General features: G+C 44.8%; 1 protein-coding gene and 1 long non-coding RNA gene across 2 annotated transcripts in view; one reads left to right on the top strand and one right to left on the bottom strand.

Moving 5' to 3' along the window:
• LOC111246347 (glutamate receptor ionotropic, kainate 2-like) overlaps positions 1-27,623 on the bottom strand; it is a 294,379-nt gene that overhangs the window by 144,303 nt on the left and 122,453 nt on the right. The gene's annotated exons all lie outside the window — the stretch shown is intronic.
• Positions 128-27,246, top strand: LOC147756925 (uncharacterized). The gene is made up of 3 exons (XR_015324779.1): positions 128-164; positions 16,831-17,077; positions 17,595-27,246. It is a non-coding gene; the product is annotated as an uncharacterized LOC147756925 (long non-coding RNA).

Here is a 27,623-nt window from a genome sequence, read left to right as displayed (position 1 = left end):
GCCAAGTAAAGAATATATGTCGTAAAAGCTAATAGATGACAAAGGAAACGAGTTTTTCGGTAACATCTAATGGGCTTTATATAACAGTATCGTGTTCATGTATTATTATATTTTACCTAGTTTGGCAGAGAAACGTATATTTGCAGGCGCAAGGGTCAACATACGTAAGTACGAATGTTCTTCCTCACATTATATCTAACAGTCACTCAGGTTGCTCATTGTTTTTTAGTGTCAGTGGCAGGACCATCGTGCTGCTGCAGCCTTTTATGGTATTGCTGCATCTGCTCTTGCTATTGGAGGAGGCATAAATGGTACTTTTATGCACATCGCACTAACGTTGTCCGCCAAACGGCAAGAGGTTTTTGGAGGCCTGGGTCTGCTGCTGACGTGTCGAAATAGGTCTCGTACTCGCTCTTACTCTCTTTTTCCTTTCCTGTCTTAGCACTGGCATTCGAAAAAAGCGCAAGGAAGCGCCAGGTCGCTTTTTAGCTCTTCATCCGTCTCCGACGTCGTCCGCTTAGGGTTCGGGCCTCGAAGCAAACTTCCCACGTATGCAAGAACTTGCAATTTAATTATGAGATGGCGGAACATTCGGCGGTGGCTGGCTGGATATGGGGCATTGTTCTGAAGTGGAAGAAAACGAAGGGTGTGCACAGAGTAGAGGACGCAGTGAGGAACATTGCTAACAAACCCCTTCACGTCGTCCGGCTTTTCGTCCTGGCCTTCCCGTGCCGCGCACATTGAAGCAAGCTTGAATAGTGAAACCAATTCCACAGCAACAGTAACGCGGCTGCGTTGTATAGTAGTCGTAGTGTTGGCGCAAATCTGCAATTGATTCGACAGCAGCCTGACAGTAGCCTCGACGCCAGAATTGCTACATTGTGAAGCGGGTACCCTTATGAGTTTGCTTGTCGGAACTTTAATATGTGACAGGCGACAAAGAGATGGACAGAGAGAGAGAGAGAGGAAGAGGCAGACAGCGAGAGAGATATGAAATTATTGCTTGTCCTTACGGTCCTGATTCCATAAGTGACACACAGTATTCACAAGTAGAAGCCCTAAAACAATGCACAACGTATGCGTGATAGCGTTATCTGAAGTTTTTTCTTTTTTCCTCAAAGACTAGCTGGTAACTCTTTTTTTTTTACTGCGACTTCCTTACGGCCTCATAATTTGCGGTATGTACCTTGATGCTGTATGGCTTGCACCTACAAAACCTATAGGCATATCCTTAGCTGTCCGTACAAAATCTTTTGCATTGTGTTAGCTTTCACGCTGTCGGATTCCCTAACTGGAAGAGCGGGTCCATTTGAATATTTGTTCAGACGTCGCTTTAAACTGTCTAAAGCTTAAATCACTTCGATAGTTGTTTTTCTACTAATATCGATTCATATAACATTTAAATACACCATATCAAGTTTTGCCATTGTAAAAAAAAACAGTGCTGTAAGTATGATTTCAACAGACTAGTCGTGTTTCCTCTCTAAGATTCGTTATCAAGTGCTGTTGCACCATCTACACTTCTGTTGCGATTACTGAGATTGGTAACGAATAGAAGTCCACGGTTGCCATATTCTCGTGTCTGTAGGAATTACTGCTCGTTGAGTCCTACTCTCCACGTCCTATCAAAAGGACCTCCATGCGCCGCCCGCTGCTTGCCTGTCCTCTCTTCTTTAACCTCTCCGACTATATGTTGAGATTCGATATGGTAGCATCGCACACGTGGTTAACAAGCAAGCTTAACACGTACCAGCAGCAGCAGCAGCAGCAGCATCATGAGGCCCTCCGCCCTGAATGGCTAAGCTTAGCCGCCCGCCGCCGGTCCTTAGTAAGTAGTATGTCCTCGAGCACATTACGTATTGCTGTTATCTGATACGGCTATGCATCTTCGACCACATTTAACGGCGGAGAACTCTTGCAGACATACATTGGTCGTGTTACCTGTTTGCTGCGACGGTAAAATCTGCCTCAGGGAAGAAAAACCACGCCATAGAGACCACTTCTGCAGGTAGCAGGGCGCCGCCGTCTCTTGATAACAGCCATTATTAGGAACTACTGGAACTGGTCTGCCGAGCAACCGGCGACCCTCAATACGCGGCAAGCCACGAAAGTCCGAGCAAGCAAGCTTCCCTGAAAATTGTGATGACGCCAGAGCTTACGGTTACCACCACTACAACTGCTACTGCTTTCGCATCTTTCGACCTCTGAGCGGCTTAGCAGATATTAGTTCTGACCAACTCCTCCTTCGTACGTCGCTTCACCACTTCCGGTCTCTTTTGCCTTAGAGATAATCGAATTTTCTATGGCGAACCTTGTTCGGCCTCAACGGCTCAAGCAGGCCAGCTCCTATAGCCTTGCTGAAGCATTAGAGCAATGGGTGCTAAAAATTGATGAACCTCGTAGCTGATCCAACGAGCTCCTCATTGCTTTCTCAGCTTACATTACCCTACTCGATGTATATATTAGCTTCCTCCGACCAGTGATGGCTAATTCCATGCTAGCCACTGGCTTTTGAAGACTACGTACAAGTGCCATATTGCACAGGGGGAGGGCTTCAGCATCGTCGATGCCGCAGTTCAAGCAATATGAACGTCGCCGCTGGAGGGGCAGATGATTCCAAGATTTAATAGATATTATGTCTCCACTATTCTTATCTGGAGGGCGTGTAGGTGAGCGGAGGAGAAGCTGGTTCGTCTTCTAATCATATGCATATGTAAAAAGAGGAATAATGATATAGCATGGTACTCTACCCAAAGAAACAAAAATAAGCATGTATTCATAGAAATGCTTACGCTATATTAGCATGGAATGAATAGACGTTACTCTTAGTAGGTTTCATAGTGCACCTTAATAGAACTATAACCCTTAGTATTATTTCCTCATTACTTATAGATGCACTAAGCAACATTTGTACGTAGCGTATTTATGCAATTGTTGGTTTAACAACATTTTGCAATGCGGATATGGAACAGTCTGGAGTGTTTTCTGGGCCTGCCTACGGACTCCGACCACTCATTTCAAGACGAGCTTAATACGTCGTTGATTAAAGCCATAGGCTGCGTACGCTCACATATGAATAGTAGATATATTATTAGTGAAACAATCCCCTTTGTTCCTGAAAATGCCCTTGAAAGTAATGCGTTTATAACAAACAACCATCTAGACAAATATGCTATTCGGCGCAATATGATTAGGCCAAAGATGCTCAGCGAACGGTTACAGCGAAAACACAAAGAACAGGGTATTTTCAACGCGATGTCTAGATAGTTTCGTTGATAACTTCAGCAAAAGTTAAGTTCATCGTCTACGGATGAGTTGCGTTGTATGTTTATCTTTGATAATTTTTTATCATTCATGATAATTAAATCATTGTCGTCTATGTCGTAATTTACTACATTAATCCCTTGTTTATAAAGTATCTCTTAAAACCGTTGGTTAAGCGTTAATCATTTGATATTTACCATCATCTGGGTTCAGTCACAGTTTGAAATTTCGGCAAATAACTCATTTCGAAATTATTCTAGCGTAGAAAAATACGTATTATTCCTTGTAAACGCCTTTTTTTTCCATGGAAAAATAGTGAAGTAAGCGAATATAATTTCAAATATTAACCGGCATAATTTATAATCAGTTAATTCGCTAGAATTACGGCAACAACTACAATCAATTATAGATATTTTACCTAAAAAATGTATATGCTTGCAATACAAATTTTACGAAGGTACCTTCCTCGCGAACGAAAGGCAAGCACGTTTCGAATTAAACGCTGTTTCTACACAGTAGTAGAAAGATATATGAGGTATGAAGTCAGAGCTAATTCTATTAACAGATATGTAACAAGACAAGACCGCATGAGTTCACATGTGTGCAATCAGATTTGAACCAAAGACCTTTTCGCTCCAAGTACCCATCGCTACCGCCTACTAAATCCCGTGGTGATTGATATACCGCATTGTAGCAACAAGTTACACGGGTAAGATAGCTCTGTGCCGAAACGACAGTTGGAATCTTTTAAAATACATGCAGTTCTTTGATCTTTTAACGACTCGAGTCGCATATTAAAGAGGAGGACCTCTGCTCCGAATCTTGAAAGCCTCCAAAATCAGACTGCCACTGACATAAATCCCAATTTTCCACGGGTACTAATAATGACAAGGAGGGAGGAGGGCCGGGGGGCATAAAAACTGGGTACTTTTGCCAACTATGCGTTTTATTCGGACAAAACAAAGAACAACTTTTCAGACAATAAAAGAGGTTTTAAAAAACTAGGCTATGTAATTTTTCACAGTTCTTGTACCTAGGACGCTGCTTATTATAAAATATGCCTCACTTTTCGTCAAAAACATTGTTATTCAAGGATTACAGTATTATTTCGGTTATTCAGCATTAGTTGAGTTGAAAAGTTGAACACCTAACTCCAGTGGCTGGTCAGGGTTCTCTGGACAAGCTTTTTTAATTTTTTACGTTCCAATTTGTTCTCTCAGGTACCGAGCAAAACCCATTATTTTGTTACCACAATTCGTAACGCTCGTATATTAGGTTCTTATTTGGGCAGAGGGCTAAAGATCGATGTCGGTTGAGACCTTTGCACTTTAGTAAATACAAAGCTATGTATGTAAATGCGGGTTTATTATTCAGAGATTTATACAAGCTATGATGGTCACAAAAGTGGTTTCTTGACCATAAACTCCAACGCAATATACCCGACGAGGTCTATGAACCAAGCTTACCACGCATCAGCTGACGAATCGCCAACCGGACAGAAGGATTTTAGCAGCTCAGTTATAAGGAATAAGTTGCCCTCAGGGAACTGAGTACTACATGCAGCCAGGAAAATTGTAAGAACCTGTTTATAATAATAATAATGATATATGTAAAACATTTTAATATATATACACGTAAATAAAGGTTCAAGTCTTTCATGCTAGCTTGTCCCCGTCTTCATAATCTTCACACGCAAAAAACTTGCGAGTGCTCTTCTAGTTTATATTATTGATGCTGACCCTTTCGAATGCCATTAACATATCAAACAAAAATGTATGTCGGAAGCTCGAAGAGATATCCAGTATCTCTGTGTAATAAGAGCATGCTTCCATTGGCGATTAGGCATCAAGAATTATGCACGAATATAAACTGGTCTATAAATATAATCATTAATATATGTGTTAAATGAAGATTGAAAATACGTATTATCACCGTAATACGTTCTACATATAGTGCCAAGCTTTACTTGTTCCGTTGAGGTGATGGTAAATATTTAAATCATGACTAAATTGCCTGTTAGGAGCCAGTTATGTCTATAAAATTTATCTCTATTTAGTTTGGGTCGACAAACCATTCAGAACAATGCTTCATACTGTTGGCAGCAGTACGGTTATGTCTGAGCCGTCTGCCAGTATTTAAATGTGGACTTTACTCACAAACAGCATGTCTTTTTTATGGAACATAACCATAAAAACGTCAAGGCCTGTATCCTGTTAGCTCAGTCTATGGCTGGCCGTCTGGGAAGACGTTCCAACCCTTTCATCTAAAACTCCCGGAAGTGAATGCTGAGTTCCTTCACTGGAATTCTCCTACTGTCCCATTTTTCGAGTGAAGACGCTCTTACACTATCTTCTTGGATGACATGCCTCGGATATCTGACAGCTCCAACGGGCTGAGCAGCCGACGCAATGAGCATTAGAAGTGCATAAATTTCACATTTGTTACTGGCTGGCTAGCGAAGAGCCCACAAAGGTGGGGAAACGATAACGGGGACGGCCACTTTACATCAACCTGGACTGGGGATGCCTCTATTTTATCAAGTATCCGAGGTTGGCTAACGCACCGAATAATGAGGATGAGTTTGGGGGGCAGGTGATAAGGCGAGCGGCTGTACGTGGACCGATTTTGTGGCTGTGTGTTTTTCAACCGAAACGCACGAGAAAAATGAATAGATGTTTGCTTTTGGAACCTTAAACGCCCAGCAACGAGTTGAAGAATTCTAAGGTTTTGGTACAGTTTGATGTAGCACTATTTTGTAACTAGCCATTATGTTATACTCAGATTTTTTAGCGCAACTGACTATAGCGACCCGGAAGCATGAGTTGCAAGGATGTACGGCGGTTTTTATTAAGCTACAGGTATATGCAGTGGAAATTCCCGGTTGATGGTGGTAACGAAAATGCGTCGAATCGAACAGTGTCAATACCGGGTTGCTGGCAAGTTATTACCGTTGACTATGATATTGCTGTAAACGACTAGTTCTCTCTCTGTTTCAACAATAGCATTGTAAAAACATATGGACACTAAGAGAGCGACACGCGTCGTAGCTGTTACTCTGTCATTTACAGGCTAATACCTTTGACGCGTTTGCAGTGGCCGACTGGCCCTAAACGCTTATAGGCAGCATGTGGCTGGATACTAAGCTAGTCACGAATACTCCTGCTAACCATATCAGTGATCCTGATAGCAGTAGCAAGGCGTCTGCGCAGATTGATAGCAGCTAAAGTAGAATCAATAGCTGGCTAGCTACTGATGACCGCTGCTGCTGCTGCGGACGTTGCGACAGCGGCGGTCGTGAGGATCAGTAGACAGTCGCAAAACCCGTAGTCGAAGTAAATGGTCAAGCGAAGCATCATACGAATGGCGGGCGACAGCGAGGGGTGAGGAGTGGCGAGAACGACGAACACGGACCGACGAATAAAGTCGATGGAGTAGGGTCCCGGGTGAGCTCTGGTGATGATGGCATCCTTTTAGTTTTCCCTTAGAGCCTTACACCATTCCAAATCCTAACCGCGACCATCAGCTTCTGGCTGCTCTGGCCTAACTCTGTGGCTTTTCCCTTTCCCCACAATTCCTTTTCACTTTCTATACTTCTTCTACTTTCTTGCGGTTTTCGCGACTTTCCGCTCGCTACCATCCACTGATGACGACGGCATTTTCGACTTGCAAAGAAAGCCAAGATCTCCGCGACGGAAGTGGTTGATCATCGCAAATTTCCTGTTCCAGCCAGCGCTGCTACTGCTTCTAGGAAGCCGCTCAGGGGGCATTGCCCAGCCGTGCCACAGCCATACTACTATCAAAGTCCTCCGTGGCTGCTACCTTCCCGGACTCCCGTCCGTCCGTTCCGTGTAGCAACCGAATGGTTATTATTATTGAAGGTGTTCCACTACCTCTCCCGATCATTTCGCGCGGTAACAGTAGCAGTAGCAGCAGTCTATTGCTAGCTGCACCTGCCGCCAGCACCGCACAAGATGCCGAGCCGCCTCTCAATCACTACAGGGCGGTCCAGGACTAAACGGACAGAGAGTGGAATAGCCTGGATCAAAAAGAAGACCAGTTTCAAAGGACCTGTGCATATACATGTGCATATACTGTGGACATACATGTCAGTGTGTCTTTGCTAGTCCTTTTCTTGCATAGAGCGGGTGTATGGAATCATCGTATGGGATCGCCTCACCTGCGCCGAGAAACACCACTGCCGCTGCTGCTGATTCTTTCTCGGCTGCTGCTGTAGCCTTCAGTGCAATCCAAGCTAAGTGTTGGCATTGTCGTCAGGACAACGTAACCTTTGGCAGATAAGATACCAGCCACTGCACCTTCCTCTTTAAGGACTCCCTTAAGTAGAAATTGTCGCGGCAGCGTTTGTCACTGGCTAGGCAGGTCACCGGGCAGGTAGAACGCAGGCAGGCCTAATCCTGCGGTCACAGTTTCGAGAAAGCCTCGTTGTCGTCTTTCGTTTTTATCCTCATTTCTAGTCTATTTTCCCAAAATTCCTCCTGTAAAAGGTGGCAGTCTCTTATTAAAAAAGAAAGACGACATCGGCCGAGAGTAAGAGAGATAAAAAGAGAGAAGGGCAAAGTCAGTAGTGGGACCCATTATCGTTATAAGTTTCGCCGTATTGAAGCATGCCGTCCAGTGTGCGATATCCAGAATCTATAATAGCATGCCCGAAATGATAGGCATAAAATCGAAAAAGTCAGTACTTGTACAGTATAGTATTATAGTGGTTCTGCTGTGACCCAGTAAGAACCAGCCTCCCGCAAAGGGCTGACGAAACGCAAAATTAACCTGAATCTAGAAGCGAGATCTGGATCAGATCGAACTATAGTTATTTTGTTTGGTCGTTTCCTTATTAGCGGAACGTCCGCTGGCAGCACTATCGACAGCGACAACGGTAGCAGAGCAATGACCGCAGCAAAGGCTGCTGTGGCAACAACCCACGACAGCAACAACGAACGAAACTGCCATACGCCTTTTCGTGTCAACAAATTTATGTTCTCGGGGAAGATAAATACAACTTGGAGTAACTGTTCCGCACTAAACTCCTGCCGCTTGCCGAGCTCCGATTTGCTGATTGGCTTCATCTGCTCCCCGGTTAATTCGCCCCTGTGTTCCTCTCACGCGCCTGCTGTAGCCGCCATGTCGCAGAGTAATTCAACCGGCAAAGCCTTTCACTTCGCTAAGCGTTGTCCAACGTCATCCAGAATCGCGGTAGAAGGTCCGTAGTTGACTGTGATAGCCAAGCATATGGCCGCCAATGGAAATTGACATAGCCGTGCTCTACAAGTAAGAGAAGAGATGCGTGTTCACATGTGTTGAAGCAATGGTATACAATATTATACGTGTAAAATTGCATAGTATTGTGTAGAGCGTAGCCAGGAGCTATGGCAGCGCTGAAATAGCGGAGTCGGATGCAGAGCTTGAGGTAACGCTTTGTCGTTGCTAAAGTCCCAGCGAGCGAGAAGCTTACCATGGACATTACTGTGTCTACCTCTTTCTTGATCTACCTTTCGAAAAGTCGCTGAGAAATCTGGTCAGCGCAATACAGCAATATAGTATGTTCTGTTTTCCACCGGATGATAGAAGATGTCCTGAAGACGAGATCTGCCAAATCGGGCGTTAGTTTCTTTGTTATCTAGCTAAATCTAAAGCAGCCAAACGTTCTATCGAAGCCGACAAGCTACCTACAGTCTGTCTAAAAAGACATGTTATTCAAAAACGGACAAAATGATAATTAATTTACTGCTATTTTTTCACCATACCCCATATATCCTGCCAGCTAGGTAGCAAGCTTTCGAACGAGTATGCTTAATAGTTAACGCTTCCATATAAAATAGCTTCCCGAAATTTTGTTTTTATCAGGACAGCCTGTCGACGACAGCGGCTTCACACGAGCAACACCGAACTTCTGCGCTAAGTGAAGTAACATCCGTACACTCAAGACAATCGATGACAGACATGTAAGCTCCATGATCATTAGAAAAAAATCAAAATATACTAGCCGGCCTGTACTACTAAATATACTAGCGGTCTTCAAAGCAAACTGTTTGAATAAATCGTATCATATGTAACTGACATCAGCCGAAGGGATCTAGAACACAAATGGAACAGCAACTATAATATAAATGTCAGACGTAACTCATCGTCATACAAGCCTGTGTATGACTGTTCCCTGGTAACCTACATGTGGCACAAGATGTGCCGCTTCGTGTGCACCAACTTTTGATCACTTGGCATACCAAACGACAAGACGGTCCCTATCCTTTTTGGGTGGTAAATTGTTAGCATTGAATGTAGTAGGTTACGGCGGTTAGTAAAGACAGTCCATGAAGCACGTTGACACAACAATGACAAGTGACTTTACAAACCACTCCCTGGATTTGGCAAGCCCGTCTAGGTCTAAAAATTGTTTTGGCCGATACATTTATATGCGAGTGGTAGTGCCCATTCGGTAGTCTCCACTGCGTAGTTGTACAGGCTTTTCAAGCGCTTTTCGTCCAATGGACGAAATGACCGGGCTTTGTGATGAACAATGACTATTGTGGGGCCCACCTGCCGCGGACCGCCAGACAAAGTGACCATTCATATGCACCTTATTTCCCATTGGGAACTCTGCCTTGGACGCTCAAAGTGTTCTTGGCTCCATTATAACAGAGGTAAAGTACAGAAAGTTCAGACAACACAAAGTGTGCGTCCTCTCGAATGTTTAATCTAAACTTCGTTGGCAGACTATACGATTAGGTAGCGGTGGCGTATCCTTGACAAATAAATTTAAACGAAGGTCGTACTAAATTACGGTTCCATAACTAGATTATTTTACCGTTAGCCCATGACGTTGTATCTTTTTCTAATATGAGCGGGAAGAGGCGGGTATGGCTGAGAAGGAATGTGCGTCAAGAAATACTTTAGCGTGACTGTTCAATGCTACAAGGTCCCGAACAAAAATATTTATTTGTTCGACATTCGCAATAGGACCATAGTTTGTGATCTTTCTGTGATAGTTAGTAATAAAGTGCTAGCCGTCGAACGACTTCCTTTACGTTTACAAGAAAACTCTATTGAGAATTAATCACGCTTTGCCTGGCTCGATAACGTCTATCAAGGGGAAATTCTGTATAAAAAATGATGCGTGCAGCACAGCTAGGAGGCACAATACCTTTGATAATGGACGTAAGTTAGTCTTAGCCTGCAGGGGTCACTTTAGGCTGTACTCAAGGCTGAGGGAAGAGGGAACGCACGAGGGATGACATGTAGAGACGGCTGCTCACCGAAGGCATCTTTTTGCATCGGGCAATTATTCCCTCTTAGTAGCCTCATCACATAGTTTGGCTACAGTAGTCTACCGAATAAAACTGCCTTCGCCCGGGGCGATATCACTTTGGCGTTCAGGCACACGCACGTGTACGATTACCAACGCAGGTTGCATCAGAAAGGTGCCATGTCGACACTCTGGTGACGCTGGAAACTACGGCGACTCGGAATAGGTATAATTACATAGATGAAACGCAGATGGGACGGTTTCACCCGATTCAACAAGGCAGAAACTTGCTAGACACTATTTGCCGCAATATTATACAAAAAAGCTTCCATTAGAGATCTCCAGGCATCTCATCATCGTATTCCCAGTGCCTAACATTTGCCGGTAGTGGCAATTTCCGAAAAAAACATTGGTTGAAAGCTTTGATAAAAGTACAATTATGTATTTAGCGAAATCGGTATCGGACTCGAGAAAATATTAACGAAGTGCAAAATGTATTGTTCACGCTATTGATGAAGCACGTAAAATTCAACACATAATGTCCCGAGTATAAACATACATGCGTATGTATGAAAGCAAATGTAAAACGGAGCTGGTTACGCGGGTTGGCAGATAGAGGTAATATCATGTATACTGGTCATTTCGTAGACTAGCTTGAGAACACCCGTGTAAATATCTTCAGCTGGCGACAATCCATTCTTCTAGCGAATTTTCAATATCTCATCAGTTTCAGGTCCGTTCGACCTGTCTAAATAATACCGATGTCATTAAATTGAACGAAATGATCATAGGAAATAACAGACGTTTGTCAACCAACAAGTATAAGTCGTAAACAATAACAAGCCGTAAAGCATTACGAGAAAAATTGGCACCGCTAAGATTTCCTGTAGCTACATCATTAAACAGCGCCAAACGACGTAAGTAGGTGACAAAAGTGGACTACGAAAGTGGATACTGCTGCAATAAAGCCATCAATAGGTAGACTCTAATAATATATATATTTATATATGGGTAATAATATATCAATGAGAGATATATGTGGAAAATGTAAGTTATTTCATACGAACATTTCAACTGGAGTGTACATTTCGTATGCGTTAAGTCGAATGATTGACACAACACTTCAGGACTAGGCCGAGCATTGAGCCTAATTAGGTGAGATCTGTAGTAAAAAGTCTTTCATGCAAGATCAAATTGGCTCCGTTCACCCATCTCGCTAGAAATAAAGTATGTTGTTAAGTGAGAGGAAAACTTACCAGCTTGTGCACGTAATTTAAAGGATGTGTATGTGAAGTATAGAATAATGGTGGCGCCATCTGTGCAACAGCTTAGAAAAAAAATGCACAAGACGGCAAAGTCTTTCGTTCGCCTTAAAGTTATTCATGGTGAGACGAAGAAGAAAAATGAAAGGAAAGTGTGAATCAAATCATAATAATAGACAGAGTTGTCGGCTACTCAATAGTGTGCCAGCAATAGTACGAGCAGCGATGAATTGATATGACATCATATTCTAGTTAGCAATTTCAGCTACCAGGTGAAACTCCACTAACGACTGTCGAACGAGTAGCAGTAGGCGTAGGCACTGCTGTCGACGCTGTTAATGGGAAGCACTGTGAGCTCCATAACTTAGCTTGTCCTGGTTCTATGGGCGGTGCCACCAACGCCAATCCACATTTCGTTCGTGTGGTAGCTTAAACCTGCCGTACCATAGTCGCTCTCAGGATGCTCATGGTGCTGGCGCCTGAAGCAGGCTTTGCCTGATACCATATGGCGATAGATAGCGTTGGAGGGGAATATCGGCTGTCGACACGCTAGCGGTTAGCTATAACCGAGCTCGAAAGGATGTCATCGTGTTCAGGGCATAGAGAAAATTGTTTCTAGCAGCTGTTTTCCTATGGCCGTAGTGTTGTAGGGGTAGGGTAGATGTCATGTGGATCGGTGCGAACAACGGCCCAAGTTTCCCGCAGGAAGCTTTGGGCGGATGCAGCTTTTCTTGGCTTGGGACTGCCTGTCATCATCACGAAGCTCGCTTGCTGGCTAGCTGGGTGATAACGACAGCCCGTACTCGCCCTTCGCCCATCGCTAGGTTCTAGGAGAAAAAGTGTGCAGGATAGGATACCAGGGAAAGATGGGCACCGGTCGCTCCGCCGGTCACTCAGTGGATTGGCTGACATACATGCGTCAATGCGAATGTGTGAAACTAGTTGCGCCTGCCTGCGGCTGGCTTGGGAGTGATAAGTGGAGATCTCCCCTCGACGATCCTTGCACCGCGCTACGAAGAAGGAGCGGAACAAGAATGGTATCAGATCCGACGCCACCAAGAAGCCCAATAGGCAGGTAGTTAGCATGGGGCTATATTGTCACGCAACATATATGCATCTACTATACTTAAAAAAACATTATGGCTGCCGATGCTGCTACAACATGAAACTCAAAAAAAAAGTCCTAGGCATCGGGCGCACATGGCTGTCGCTATAACCCTCCCTATTCAGTAACCCTACACGTGGCTGTCGCCAAACATTGGTTATTGAATAATGCATAACTTATACGTTACTGTCGCTACCGCGAGTACTTTTACTACTGTGAACTTGCGTCTCCTAACGAAAGACTATGCATGATTTTCACATTAAAGATTACGTTGACGTAAACTGACATTTAGAAATTCACGTGTTCTAATTATGCTTTTATCACTTGGAAATTCATTGAAACTAATAGTCACTAACTTAGGTGTTGTGACCCAAGTTCTCCTGGCGTTTCAGAATATTCGTTGGTATCCCCAATCGCAGTTGCGTACTGGTATACGATATCGTTTGCTAAGATTCGTTGCCAGATAGGGCCAACTAGGCATTATAACGTGCTCCCTTTTAAATAACGCTAAAGTTATGCTGCATTCAGTTATAAGTATGATACTAATGTTGATAATGACATATTATACAGTGAACGGCATAAGAGGGAGCCTTCATTCTATTCTAGGAAGGAAATTCCTAGTTCTTTTACATGTATCTATGGATTAACCTTTTATATACGCAATCGACATGTGGTTCAGATTAAATTTTACCTTTTCATTTCTTGTTGCAATGCTTTCGAATTTTTTTTTAAATAATTGTTTCTTACGCTTGCAAAAAAGACTATCTCGTCATTTGCTCTCACATTTAGGAAGACGCCGCATAAACTAGAAATATTGGTACTCCACGTGTTCAACTTCCCGAAGGTGTCGCAAACAATTTTTTAATGTAATGTTTACTTAAAGCGCGCATGGTGTTGCATCGTAGCCGCCTATCGACTATAAATAAATGACCGTCTTTGGATCAAATGCTCGGCTAAGGACAGAAAAAATATCACGTATATTTTTATACTGTAGTTTCCATCATCTATGCCTTACGCTATAAATACTTGCGAAGCACGAGTGACGGTGGACTACGAGGGCTAGGTGAAGCTGAAAACGAGGGTTGGGAAGCAGAGAACATTAAATGTCTATCAGAATGTATCTTTGTCCTTGCCACTTCACATCCTTCAGACCCCGTCTACGGTATATTTGCTGTAGGACTTGTCTGGACCGGCAGCAGCCGCCCTCTCCGCGAACCACTAACAAAGCCAACCAAGATAGAGAGAAGGACAGGAGATGAGAGCAGTGGACGGCGGCAACGCGCGGACTCCTCTGCTAGAGAAGTCAACCGTTCGGTCGTTTCGGATCGCCCGCTCAGAGAAAACCAGCGGACTGGTCCCAGATGGTCCCTAAGGAGGAGGAACCCAGCAGCAAGACAGCGGGAAAACCGACCAGCTTAACACACTTGCGGGTCTTCTCGTTCCGAAGTGGAAATCAATAGCCTTCCTGCTCCAGTAGTAGCTCCCTCCTAAGTCGACCCCTATTCCAGCTTTGCCCGGGTTGTATGGCTGTTCCCTGTTACGCTCACCTCAGCCAAGGCGGTCGGACTCTCGGCTGCTTTCGGTGAGATTAGCATGTCTATTATTTGTATGTACAAGTGTATCGGATATCGATATCGCTATGGCCATATCATTATCCGCCTTTTCGCCTTGCTTCTATGTTGACCGCCGTCCGCACGAGTGGGGACCAGATATAAGCCAGAGCTATGAGGCCTGGAGACATAGAATGCCTTTCGTGTAAGGCCGTATGAGTGGCGAGGGTGGCGCTATCATAGACGTAGTGATACTTTTTAAACAGCTCATCCGATCCCTTGGAGATAGCTATTCAGCAAGCGGTGATGTAAATATGAGCCTGCAACCACTTTCTGTATGTACTCGCCGGATACAGCTCGCATGAAAAATGATTCGGCTATAGTTAGCATACCTAGGTATCAGAATTTGAATGGAACTGGAAGAATGATGGGACGTGTGACAAGTATTTGATAGGATTGGATCGCGATAGATGTCATACCTCATTCCAAGGCGGTCGGAACGAATACGCGACAAGAGAAATAGCTGGAAAAGAGTCAGAGAGCTTAGCAGATAAAAGACTAATTGACTTCAAAAATGAGGCGACTAAAGGTTGGGTACTTTGAACTTTGAAAGCAGGATGGTATTCAGCACGGTATCTGATTAGTGTATAGAGCATCGGATCCACGAAACGCGAGCTATACAGGTTACGAAAGCTGTATATCACTGATGATGATCGGCTATCAACGAACCGTTATTTAGAGCTATTGACATTAGTTATTACTAATAGCCTACTATGTGGGTGAGACGACTTGCTAGAGGCATAGACAGATAAGAAACACTGTTGTAAAAAAAGTTTGAAAGGTTTTTGCGGGCCTTTGCATACTTGTTGGTACGTCCGTGTGTAAATAAGAACGACGTCCATCCACTAATTAAGACGCGCGGAGAACACACTTTTATTGCGCCCTTCTTTACTCATAATACTTAGTGAACTCCCTCTGTATCTTTACTGACGGGAAGAACGACCACTGAGAATGGTCAGGCTGCGTGGGGTTGTTCGATGGGGTGACGATTATTTCTTTTAGGATATACACGTTGAAAGAACACAAATGCCCCGTTTGCCTGCCATCCCTGTTCAGGCTGACCCTGTCTCCTTTTTAGTTTTCTCAGAAGAGCGAACGCGTTGGCTTTGGCGTCGTGGTCGTCGGCGAAGGCAGAAGCACGCGGGCATTTCCTTTTCCTAGCGCCGCTGCTACTAGAGTTTTTCGGTGTCCTCAAGAGGCGGCTCGCTTTCTTTGAGGACCAAAGTACTCGAACGTCTTGCCGCAGCGCTTAATAGTCCTAGCGAAGCGGGCTCGTCCAAGCAGTTGCTGCTCGGCGGGGCCTCTCATTTTCCTCGTTCGCGCCCCCAGTTCCCTAGTTGCGTTTCCCAGATCGATCTATTCTCCCTTCTTAGTTTCCTTCTTGTCTTTTCATTCGAATAGATAACATGGTGCCGTAACGGCTGCTGTAGCGCTTGTAAGTGCAGCGGGATTTTGGGTGTCGTCGTCCCTTTTGGGCAGTTCCTTCGCTGTCCTCTTGTACTATTCCTACTTGACGAGACCAGACCATGTGCCAGCGATGTCTATAGTAACGGCTCGGCGTGTACGCGGGACGCAAAGGAAGGGGGGAGGGGGACGAGTATGCGATATGTGGATGCATCGTGTCCTATCTATCAGCAGCACTCGTATGTTCTGTGCTGAACTACGTATACTACTCTGCTCGGCTCGCGTCTGCAATGTTATCAAAATGGTGGTATAGTGACCGTCAGCGTGTGCTAGCACGACTGATGCACAGGCACAAGCCACCACTAAGACGGGTTTGGGCTCGTAAGGGGATGCCCCTTTCATTTTTGTGCGTCGCGCACAAGTTTTCTTCGTCGTCCTTCTTTCTGCAGCCGAAAACAGGACCAGGCCGACCGCCAAGTTTTTACCAGGCCAAACCGCATCGACCGGTCTATATTTTTATGAAGGATCACATCCGAACCCAATTTTGAGCCGGACCACGTCTTGACAAGGCGAATCGGGTAGCAGCAGCTGTGGAGTTCACCAAGTCAGTAGCAACCAAAATAAGAAGCAGCGGTAGCAGCCGCCTGTATGTGTACACTCATCTGTGCTCTATCCCCTCATGCAGTGGGGGGTGAATAGGAGTAATAAAAGGAAACATAAAGTGGAGCTTTTTCCTGACTTTTAAGGCAGTCAAAGATGTGTCTTTTGGAAAGGGTACATACGGAAAGAATTGTACAAGTCTCATGGAAATGCATCAACCGAATGGCGAACTGACCACTGCCAGACTTCGTGGTCAGGCCGCTGATGGCGAATTGATATATAGACATGCAGATAGATACACATGTATAATATTTTGTGCGCCTGTAGATATCGTCGAGGGACAAGGCTATCCGTAAGCACAGAGTGGTCGTTAACGGTCAGTGATGTAGTGGCGTTCAAAGGGTGGACATCACCAACAGATTTGAGTTAGAGGCAGTAACGAATGCTGCACACAGATGTGCTAAAGTCTCGGCTGAAAAACAAACTCGTCATTGCGTTACCATTCGTATGGAAGTTCGATCCATCAGTTAGCACTCATCGTCAATCAGTTGAAGCGATAGTTGCAAACTAAGTGGTAAGTTTCCTACTTTTCTAATACTGAAACATTTAAAAAAAAATGTGAATTTTTAACAATATATGGTAACATGTATTATGTCTGCAGGTATGTCGATTGTTTGCAAACATTTTTTCAGTTCAAACAAGTTGCAAGTACATATGTCTGATTAATATTTTTCTTTCATCTAGAAAATAGCATAGACTCACCGTATCCACGAACCTTCACGTGTACGTATAACAAGCATACGAGTCGCATGTACTTTACGGATATATATGCTTTACTAAGAAACTAAATATCCTTACGTATCATTCAAAAATTCTAGCTGTATACGAGGTATAAAATATACCACCAAATATACCATAAGATAAAAATAGGCGTTTGCAAACAATATTGAAGTATTCACAAACAGGGGGAAGACTCGGAGCTGTTAGAAAGTTTTACGTATAAAAAGTATAAAAGAATACAAAATATCGATTTTCCGACAGGCTATGTTTTCTTAGCTAACGTGACGTTCTCTACCGCATCTATGATCTAGTGCGGAAATTTCTTACAGGACGTCTCGCAGACGGGAGACCAGGCACCGGCAACATGTCTAGGAACAGAACGATCAAATGTTCGTGAAGGGTGGAACGTTGTGGGATGACGGGGCAGTCTCGGTATAGATGAATTAAACATAAGCTTCTACAAACGAGAGGACTCCGGACTTACCGACGGTAGCTCAGTGCGAGAGCCAACACCGACATTCAACGGCTGCGATCATTGCTACGGCCGCGCTGCCTCTCACGTCAGCACAGTTAGTCAGCGAAACCCCGTAGTCTGGTTGGTGCGCTTGTACTGCAGAACGGTCGAAGGATGTGCGGAAAACCGAGAGTTGAGCAAGCTAGGCGAACCCCTGCTTATCGGCTTCTTGAGACAGTGTGGCCCATCTTCAGGGCCCATTTTCCTAACTGCCTAGAGTTGAGTCCATTGATGCACGGGATGTTAAGGGGGCCTGCGCAGACTCATCCGCCTAGGGTAAAAGGTTTCGATGACCAGATTACATTGTATGTCGGGGGTGGTAGCGACTTCTTGTGGGACGCAATCAAGGTTAGCTTTGTCTTAGTCCCGAAGGACGGAGACCTTAGTCTTTCTCGTCGTTCCAACCGACCCTTACTTTTTCGCCTCCTCCTTTCCGTCACGGTTCTTAAATTTTGTAATTGCTTAGCTGGTAAATTAGCCGTGTGCCTCAAAATTTAGCTAAATGACCACCATGAGCATTATAGTTACCACTATCACTACTAATTGGCTTTTCGAAGAACGATGCTGGCACAATCAACTGCAGTAAATCGCCTGACTCCCAAAACGACATCGGTCGGTAGCGATACGACATTGATAAAATAAGAAAGATGTTGCCCTTCAAAGCTCTACGGATAATGGGCAGACCAAGCAAAAAAATCCACTGCTATAGGTAGCGGTGGCTGTCGTAGCTGAGCCATCTATACGTACAGTTATTTTCAATATACGTCTGTCCTATAAGGCATGACGGATCGGTCCGTTAGCGGACAGAGCGTGACTATATCCATTTGAAGAAGTTATTGTCAGAGAGCGGCTATACACACGTCAGCAGACGGTACGGTCCGTTTCAGTCGCGAACGCAGAGTGAGAAAAACAAGCATTTATTATGGATAGGCCACATAGAGCTCATACAAATCCTGTTTCGACTTTTTTCTTATTGTGTGTGTGCTAGCACTATTCGTTCGAAGTTGTTTAGCACTGCTCGTCGAGTTGTACTGCTCGTTTAGTAACAGTAGATAGATGGGAGAGCTGTCGGGATAAATCGACCCCGAATCGCTCGTCGCTTTCGCCTCGGCCGAACACTTCTTCGGGTATCGGTCACTCACTTTTCCCGAGCTACGGCAGCAGTCGCAGTAACAGTCTGTCCCGTTGGTTTCCCTTCAGCCGGACCCATGGCCGTCGTTTAACGTTCGTGCAAGCACCATCGCACGCCCACCATAGTTACGCTGCCGACATTTCTACCATTGCAACTGCGGCTGCTGTCGCCGCCGCTGTTACTGCTATTGAGTTTACGGTTGCGAATGGAAAGCAATTGAGAAAGTTTTGCATGACGCCATTATACTCCTGGGTCCTCGACGGCGGCAGCGGCAGCAGCTGGACAACGCAACGTAGGACGTCCAAAAACGCAACCGTCCCGTTGCAAACAGTAACAACAACGTCCCTCTTTCTTCCTTCACTTCTCTCCCTCTCTCTGCCCTGTTTGTTCAAGTCGTGGCCCGGTCACTTACTAGCGCGTCTGCCCCATTCATTCCCGCTACATTCCCCTTTGCCGTCCATTTCTCCTCTGTCCGTCACCTACATACCCATCATTTCGTTTTTCCATAGCAATACCCGCTTACACCCCAACCGACAGAACGGAACGATCTCGTCGAAACGGAGAACGCAGTAGCAAGCGGCCAAACAAATTATGCTGGGTATAGGAAGTATGTGCTACATTTTTGCACGGCCTCGTCCACTTCACTGAGGCCTAAGCTGGAGGCAAAGTGTAAAAAATGCGTCCGACGGAACGCACCTAACGCTGCACATCCACCAACCGCTCATCGGCAACTGCGTGGCTGCTGTGAAGAATTTCGTGGCATAGTCGATTCGCTCTGGTGCGTCTACGTTAAAGTTAGCAGACTAACTAGCGGATCGCCGAGTACGCTTTCTAGCCGGCTTGTCTGCCTGACTTCTCGGCCATAGTGATTTCGACGGACGAAGGTAATGTTTTTGGGAAGAAGAAAAGAACTTTAAGGAGAGCGACGAATGGACTCAACCGATGAGAGAGGACGACAAATCCACTCTGTCGGTGGAACGCGCAACGAAACGCAGATTCCCTACTGGATTTACGCATGTATCGTAGAATACAACATGATCGAGAACCAAAAAATGCTTGCTGACAAAGCGTACTGTCAGGAAAAAAATTCTCTTTCCTTTACTTAATCACACCGGTCGTACAGTATGTATGCGAACGTCGAGGCATGAATCACCATCTCTTGGTTTTTTGTAGTCACAGGTTCAGCCGGCCAAGACATAGCGCCCATCGTACCGCTGCAGAATTGTTTCAACTGTGATCAGCCTATGCCGAAATCTAGCTAATAACAGGCCCTCCTCCGGTACGGCGTTAAGGATTGCTTCAGACAACTAGCTAAATACTGCCTGTATTATCGTATGTACTTTTCAGGTGTGTAACGGTCCGTTATATCGGCCACACTATGGTAGTCGCAGTCGGCAGGGGCAAGAATAGAATGTTAACTCCCAATTGCGAAGACTAAAGGGGGTTGACCACCCAACGAGTTTGTGATACGAGTCTGCTTCAAGTCATCCTCGTTATGGTCTCCTAGTGCCGCCGCTACTATGGGCAACCAGGGCAACAGGCTTTTTACAAGACCAAAGCGAGCTGACGCTAACGGCAGCTCAGTTCACCTCATGTCGTACGCTCGTCTACACGCCCCTTGCAGTCCTCCCACCTCTGCCTAGCTCAGACTAACCGCAGCTGAACAAGCTGTACTTTGGAGCGGACGGTGACGAGCTCTTAGTGGAAGTAACCATCGCTACCAGTCAATTGGCCAATTTTTGCTAGTCTCAAACACAGAGCCGTTAAAATACGGAGCTGGGCCATAGGTTATCTTCTGAAAGGCTAAAGACCTACCGATAGTGGAATAGTAAGAGGCACTAACGCTAGTGCATTTTAATTGGCGCAGACGACTACTCTTTCATAGATGATTGATCACTTACATTGGTGGACCTGCGACATCATTGATTGTCGATTCCATATGGGTATTAGAATGTGTTCTTTCGTCGGCTAAACTTTGTATACGTATATATATATATATATGCATATATATGAAAAGGCAGAGAGAGGGTTCGAGAAAGACCCTTCTCAGCCTTCAGTTCGGAGGTCATCAGTAAGGAAGTCTAGCGATAATCAGGCGGTAACAAATTTAACATATAACAATATATCTCGTATGATCTTCTAGCTTATTCAACGGTAGCAGATAAATATGGTAGATAGCGATAAATAAGAAAGGCCATTGAAAAACTTGCATAGGTACTTCCATTCAATACAGGTTCTTCTCAATTGCTTAGCGACGATTCGTAAAGAGAGGTTAGGCTTAGTCAGGTCTAGGTTCACCGGATACGGTCTCTTCTAACTAAAACAAGAGTATGCTCGGTTTATAGACTAGTAAGAATCACCACAATGGTGTAGCTTATCGGCGACTGTAGTGTTCTATTGCAAATGTGTATTTCAGTAAAATTTGCGTGAAGAAAGATTCAGATTATGATAAAAACAAGAGCTTATTATTATATCTGAGGATCTTGCCCCGGTGCACATCAAACGGGGCGTATGCAAAATGACAGTTGCGATCATAATAATAATAATAATAATATGAATATAATTTTAAGACTTTTGGACGCTTGGAGTATAGAGGCCGAGATATCTCAAACAATCCTTTTGAGCGAGTGAGATAAATTGTTGAATGACCATTAATCAGCTCTTAGAAGTGTTTTTATATTTGCCTGGAGACTTTGCATTTGAAGGAGAGGTCATAACGGAGGAGGAAAAAGGAGAGGACGTTTAACAGTTTATTGTATCCTTGCCAGAAAGCTGCTACCTTTCCTGCCTTCATTGTCGTATTTTAGTCTGATTTTGTTTCGACTTTCTATGAACCATATGCATTAATCCTTTAGAGCATATAAGTCCAGCTAGACCGACACATCATTGTACGTCCTGTGTCGTTCATTACGGAACAAGGGTATATATCTTCCTGTAGTAGAACTTCGCTTTACCAGCATTAGCTTGCTTTTCATTTTTCTATTTAAGAATTACAATACTAGCTTGAATACCCGTAGACTATGCTATCAAGCGTAAATAAGCGAATATAAAGGAAGCGAAAAAAAATCTAGATTGAAATTATAAAGGGCGCTTTATGCTCGTACCGTCCCGATATTGGTTTTGGCTCGAATGTAATTAAGAGCCCATCGTCTTAAGTCCAGTACATGATTTCAACGTTTATTTGACCAAGCACATTTTACCGTCATATCGATAGCTAAACTCAACACTTCTCACAGCCGATGACTGAAAGGCTCATATTGTGCCACTTATTGAAATTGTTAATTTTCGAAATAGTACTATTAGTAATAGTTAATTCACCGTACAGAGAGCATGCACTATAACAAAAGTTTATCTATGTCCCCGCGGCTAACAATATATGACCACTATATGTATGTAATGGCTCTCTTTTTGGTACAGGCACGACTAGATGTGTATACATGCATATACATTTATATATGTACCAGTAGCAGTCCTTAGTGCGACTCTGGAGGGGTCGGCGTCCCACTGCGTCTGAGTCTGGATATGTCAGTATGTTCTATACAATCTCTATGATGAAGACGGATCCATGAGGGTATCCGACCGTCAGCTTGAGGGTCGTCCTCGTCCTTGTCGACTAGTGGCAGATGACTGAGGGAGCACTGCAAACTCCGAATGTAGTTCAGGACGGTTGCTGGCGAGCACCCGTTGGGTAAGGCATCCAGAGACCCACGATCTCACTAGCTTGCCCCTCTCGTCTGCGCCGTTTCCGTGATTTGGTGAATGCTGATGATGCCGCATGGTGTGTGCTATACCGTTCTTTCTTTTCGCACTGTAATCGAGTATACACAGCCTGCCACTAAGGAAACATACAAAGAAGGAATGGATCTTGTAGCTAGGGTCCTCGAGTTATCAGACGGGCCTACCGCCGACTGGCTATAGTTAAGTAGGGCAGGTCGCACCATAGAACTGCCTTGTCCCGTTTTTTTCAGTGTTTCGACGGCCCGTCAAGTCATGCCATGCTACTCGTGCCGCTGGCTGTGGAGCGCACGCTCCTATGCGCTCTCTGGCGAGTTCATAGGGAGCCTCGTGGAGCGGGTCAGAGCACTCGCGAGATAGACGGAGAAAGAGAGGTAAAGAGACAGAAAATAGAACAAGACGACGCCAGCCAGCGGACGTTTGAACCCGTCTCATTCGTCGGGAGACGCCGACGTAAACAAGGGAAGAGTAGGAGTATAGAAGTAGCAAACTAAATTGAATTACTTCAGGATCGCTCAACTCAGTCAAGCATGAAGGCATTGTAATGTAACGTGGCTTGACGCCCGCTAAATAGATGGCTGGCTAGCCACGGGCCTGCAGGTACGAGCCACGTTGGGCTATAAGAGGCATCGCTTTCAGAAGCCCTTAAACTTACCAGTCAGAGCCAGCCTAACAGGACAACCGAGATAGCGGCTGTGGCGGAAAGCTCTTCCGCGATACCTCAGACTAAACCATTACAAGGCTCTGCGTTCCTTTCTATATACTGTTACTAGTCAGCCAAGCTTCTTGTAACCTGTAAGGATTTTCAGCCCGGATTTAGTCTGACTGCGACTAGCCTGGCCGTACCACAATGGTAAAGCAATAAGCGGTCACTCTTGAATTTACAGGCATCGTCACACGAGAACAGAGAAAGGACAACTCGATGTGAAAGCTAGATTGTCTATAGGCCTTGATGTAGAGCCTTAACAAATGCAGCTTCACTCGGCAAATGCTCATAGCAGAATCGAGCACTGAGCCCTTAGTCAACGGAGACAAGAGATCTCGGGAAGACATAGATTAACAACCACGACGCTCCTTACGAGACGTAAAAGCATTCGGATGAACATTACGTCTATAGGCGTCCGAATATCTAACGGCGCAGAAGTGGCCGACGTAAAAAATTAGTAATGCGGTAAATAGGTTTTTTCGACTAAATGTCAGTTATCATAGCAAATGCTTAAAGGAACTGAACAGAGTTGACGGAGTCAAACGTATAGACATACCATACGTAGCACAGATTATATACGAAAACAATTTCTTAGTGACTTTTTTAAATGCCGTACCTTGCTTGATTAGCCGAGCAAATCCCATGTCTTCCACCTAGTAGCTTGCTCCTTTGCTACAGGATTATCTTTAAATGCCAATTTACTTGATAACTGCATAATTTCGAATTGCGGCAGTGGAGTTCGTTACCACTCAAGTTCCAACACTTGAGGCGTATTACGTTTCAAACCATACAAATAAAAGATCTACTTTAATACACATACACTAAACTATATTTGGATTCATATTTTACCGCGCTTTCAACCGGCACAGGCGAGACAACATATATGCCGTGGTTAGCGAGTGTCGCGGTAGCTAGTGATGATTGTACGACTGCCTGTATGCACGAATGTATTATCGTGCAATGAAAATAACCCTAATTGCACGATAATAGCCACGTTACTTTTGCATTGTGTTCGATCTCTGTCACACCTATAGTCATCATTGTTGAGATACTCGCAACCGCTTCTAAGCGTAATTAAACATTTCGATACTGTCTTATGGACAAATGTTATTATCTCGCTTAACGACGCGATGTCACAAATGTGGCGTCAATTCATTGTAACCGAACGTGGCAACGACACGGCTCAACGCGCAAGAAGCTGTCTACTAAAGTATAGCGGGTCTGAGATTTACGACTGCCGGTGAGATCGAAACGGGAAGCGAAACAAAGATTCTAGGAAATCGCAGACGACATGAAGTCTGTGGCTTTAACCAACGACAGTAAAATACAGCTGGTAGCATTCGAGCACCGAACATAATTACGGTCGCCTAGACCCTACCGGCAGAGCGTACCTGTGTCGGCGTTTTCGATGGATGCTAAACACCACAATTTCAATTGTATCGTTTCGAAGTTATTCGGTTCCTAGAACCCGCTGTAGCGTCAGGCAGAATGAGCAAAAGGGCTTGAGCGGTCACTGGCCGTAATGGGCTTCGTTGTACATTATACACAGCATTAAGACAGCTTGCAGTAACTGTTCTCGGCGCATCACTTCGACAAACGGCGTAAGATGACCCAAATAGATTGATGCCGCTTCCTGCAGACTGACAACGGCTGCAAATTAACAACTTTAAACCTAATGGCAGAACAATGGCGCTTTGTCGATAAACAGCAACGTGGATATAATGCGCTGTCATCTTTCGCTGAACGATCAGTGTCCATTTTTTTTTTTTTTTTTTTTTAGCTCAAGCGCATTTGAAGAAACGTTGACTATCAAAGGAAACACTGCTCATTGGTATCTTTCTATCTTTCACTTTTTCGAGTCACTTTTTCCTTTTACCTCCTGTGGTCATAGTCTCTTCGTCGTACGCGGCGTGTTCGTCGCCTTTGTTCGCTCCCCTTTATCTTTCTCATTCTACACCGGCTGCTTCTGTAGCTGGTCCAGCTACAGATTTCTCCTTCCTTCTCAAATGGATATTTCTCGTTCGACACGCCCACTCCGATCGCTATCCAAACTCGTTCCGGCGCCGAGTTCGCTGATTTGGGTTAGCCACCTGAATATCCTATTCTTTTGTGAACATACTGAATATATAAATGGCTAATGAGGTGTGCTGTTGAAACTTATGGACGAGCGCACGCGATCCCCACAGACGTCACACGCTAAACTACTGCTACTGCCACTACGGCTAGCAGCAGCGGCAGTGTCGGGAGTAGGCGCCGCTGAAACACCACCGCTAGCGGCAACGGAGGCTGCCGCGACGGCCTTAACCATCGCCGTCGTTTTAGCCCTGTTCGAAACAACAGCAGCAGCATCAACAACTCCGAACTCTGTCAGATAGGCGGTGTACTACATGCAATTACACAGTTTGGCAGATGAGCTGACAAACTAGACAGACAATGTCTTTTCCACGGTAACCATGCGGAAATATGCAGCTTCGGCTTTCTGTTTAGTTCTTCATTACAACAGCGCGCTCGGAAGAAGCGGCGATACGAAGAAAACTAGACAGAGAGAGCGAACACATAGAAATACGGATGCAGGTAACGGCCAAATGTACAGCAGCAAGTACTGCCCTTATTCAATGGCATCACGTCGTTCCGCTGTACATCAAGCCAGCTCTCGGTCCCATCTAGATTCAAAATCTGCGGCGAAAGTAGGATAGGACCGCCGCAGAAAGTTGACTAGACCGGTATGGCTAGGGGCCTGAATCCAGGGCAACATACGCAGCAGTTATCCAGGCTTTGTCGGCGGCCAAAGATCTATTACTTGGGCCAGTGTCTTCTGACAGAACTCTTGAGGCCGTTTTCGTTACTTTTGCGGTACGTCTCTCTGACGCCGAGAACGATGACGTTGTTGGCGGTTGTCATTGACGCTGAGAGGCGCGGGCGGCGCTTTCAAGTGGCTGTGTTCAAGACAAAATAAGGAAAACGGAAAAGGGTCACATATGCACGAAAATAGGGAGTTTCCACAAATGTCAGCCACGCTCGAAGCTAACATCGGAAGCTGCGGACACACCATAACTGTTACCGAAGACGCAACACTCTGAAAAACTCGACAAGACGAGCCGCATGGAACGAACCGGCCACTCTTTACGAATCGACGAATGAAAAAATGCCACAACGTCAATTTGGGAAATCATTATGGTAGAAGGAAAGAAAAGGGGAGCGCGTCGCAACAGGTGAAAATGTGTGCCTCGTTTTCTAAACAGAAGGCGAAACGAGAAGGCAAATCAGCAGTAAAATAGACCGTTAAAATGTTACTTACTAGACTTGTTGGAGGATATTTGCGTAAGACTGATTCAGATGCAGCAGGGGCGTATCGACAAAGATCTTGCAGGTTGGAATAAGCATACTCAAAGCCTTTGGTCAAATACTGCCCTAAAGTTATCATATAAACTCAATATATATATAACATCATAGATAGGCGCTTGACTTACTCAAGGAATAACAATATATCCGTATGAAAGTGCAGCATTTCGGAACACGATTCTCGAAATCAATACATATCGAATTATAAACGGTAGAAGCAGTTTACTTTCTAAGATGTATCCGGACGAAAAGAAGTTAGAGTTGAACTTGAAATAAATCAACGATTTATGATTATTCTTCTTGTTTTTTGTCATATTTGCACAAACTATTTTGTTTAAACAAATTTTAACGGATAAATCGTACTCAGTACGTTTGCTTGGCTCTTTTGCCGCTATGGCCAAATCGAGAAAGTGCAGTGTCATCTTCGCTTCAATACGCAGTTATTTCCGATGTTCTTAAATAAGCGCTACTTATAACAGATGGAAGTTCGTGGCCAAGCTGGTCCTCACTTGCCATATGATACAGCTCTAGGCCCCTGTCTATCTTTGTCCGTTACTTTCGCGCCCCCTTGCTTTATTTCTATAGAGCTGCTGGACATTACCGTGGGACTGAATTGCCTGTCCAGCTGTACTCTTCGTTGCATGTAGCTCGATCTTCATCCAACACTGTTCCCGTTAGCGCCACCGCTGTGGCTCGCCGGCCTGAAACAACCGTCGTATCCCACCTAACAGCCTAGCTAGGTTTTTCCTACTGATGGCCAAGCGTCGACAAGCGTTGCACTAACAGCCGTGCAGGCAATCAGAAAGACCACAACGGCCGGGTCAGTGCCCAACGCAGAGCGAGAGAAACACTATTCACTCATAGACGTCGTCGACCGGCAGATGTGGGAGTGCCGCCCTACCATCTATGGC

Source organism: Varroa destructor, unplaced genomic scaffold (assembly GCF_002443255.2).
Source record: "Varroa destructor unplaced genomic scaffold, Vdes_3.0 BEIS01000003.1, whole genome shotgun sequence".
NCBI classification, from domain to species: Eukaryota; Metazoa; Arthropoda; class Arachnida; order Mesostigmata; family Varroidae; genus Varroa; species Varroa destructor.
This window is presented reverse-complemented; position numbering and strand designations above follow the sequence as displayed.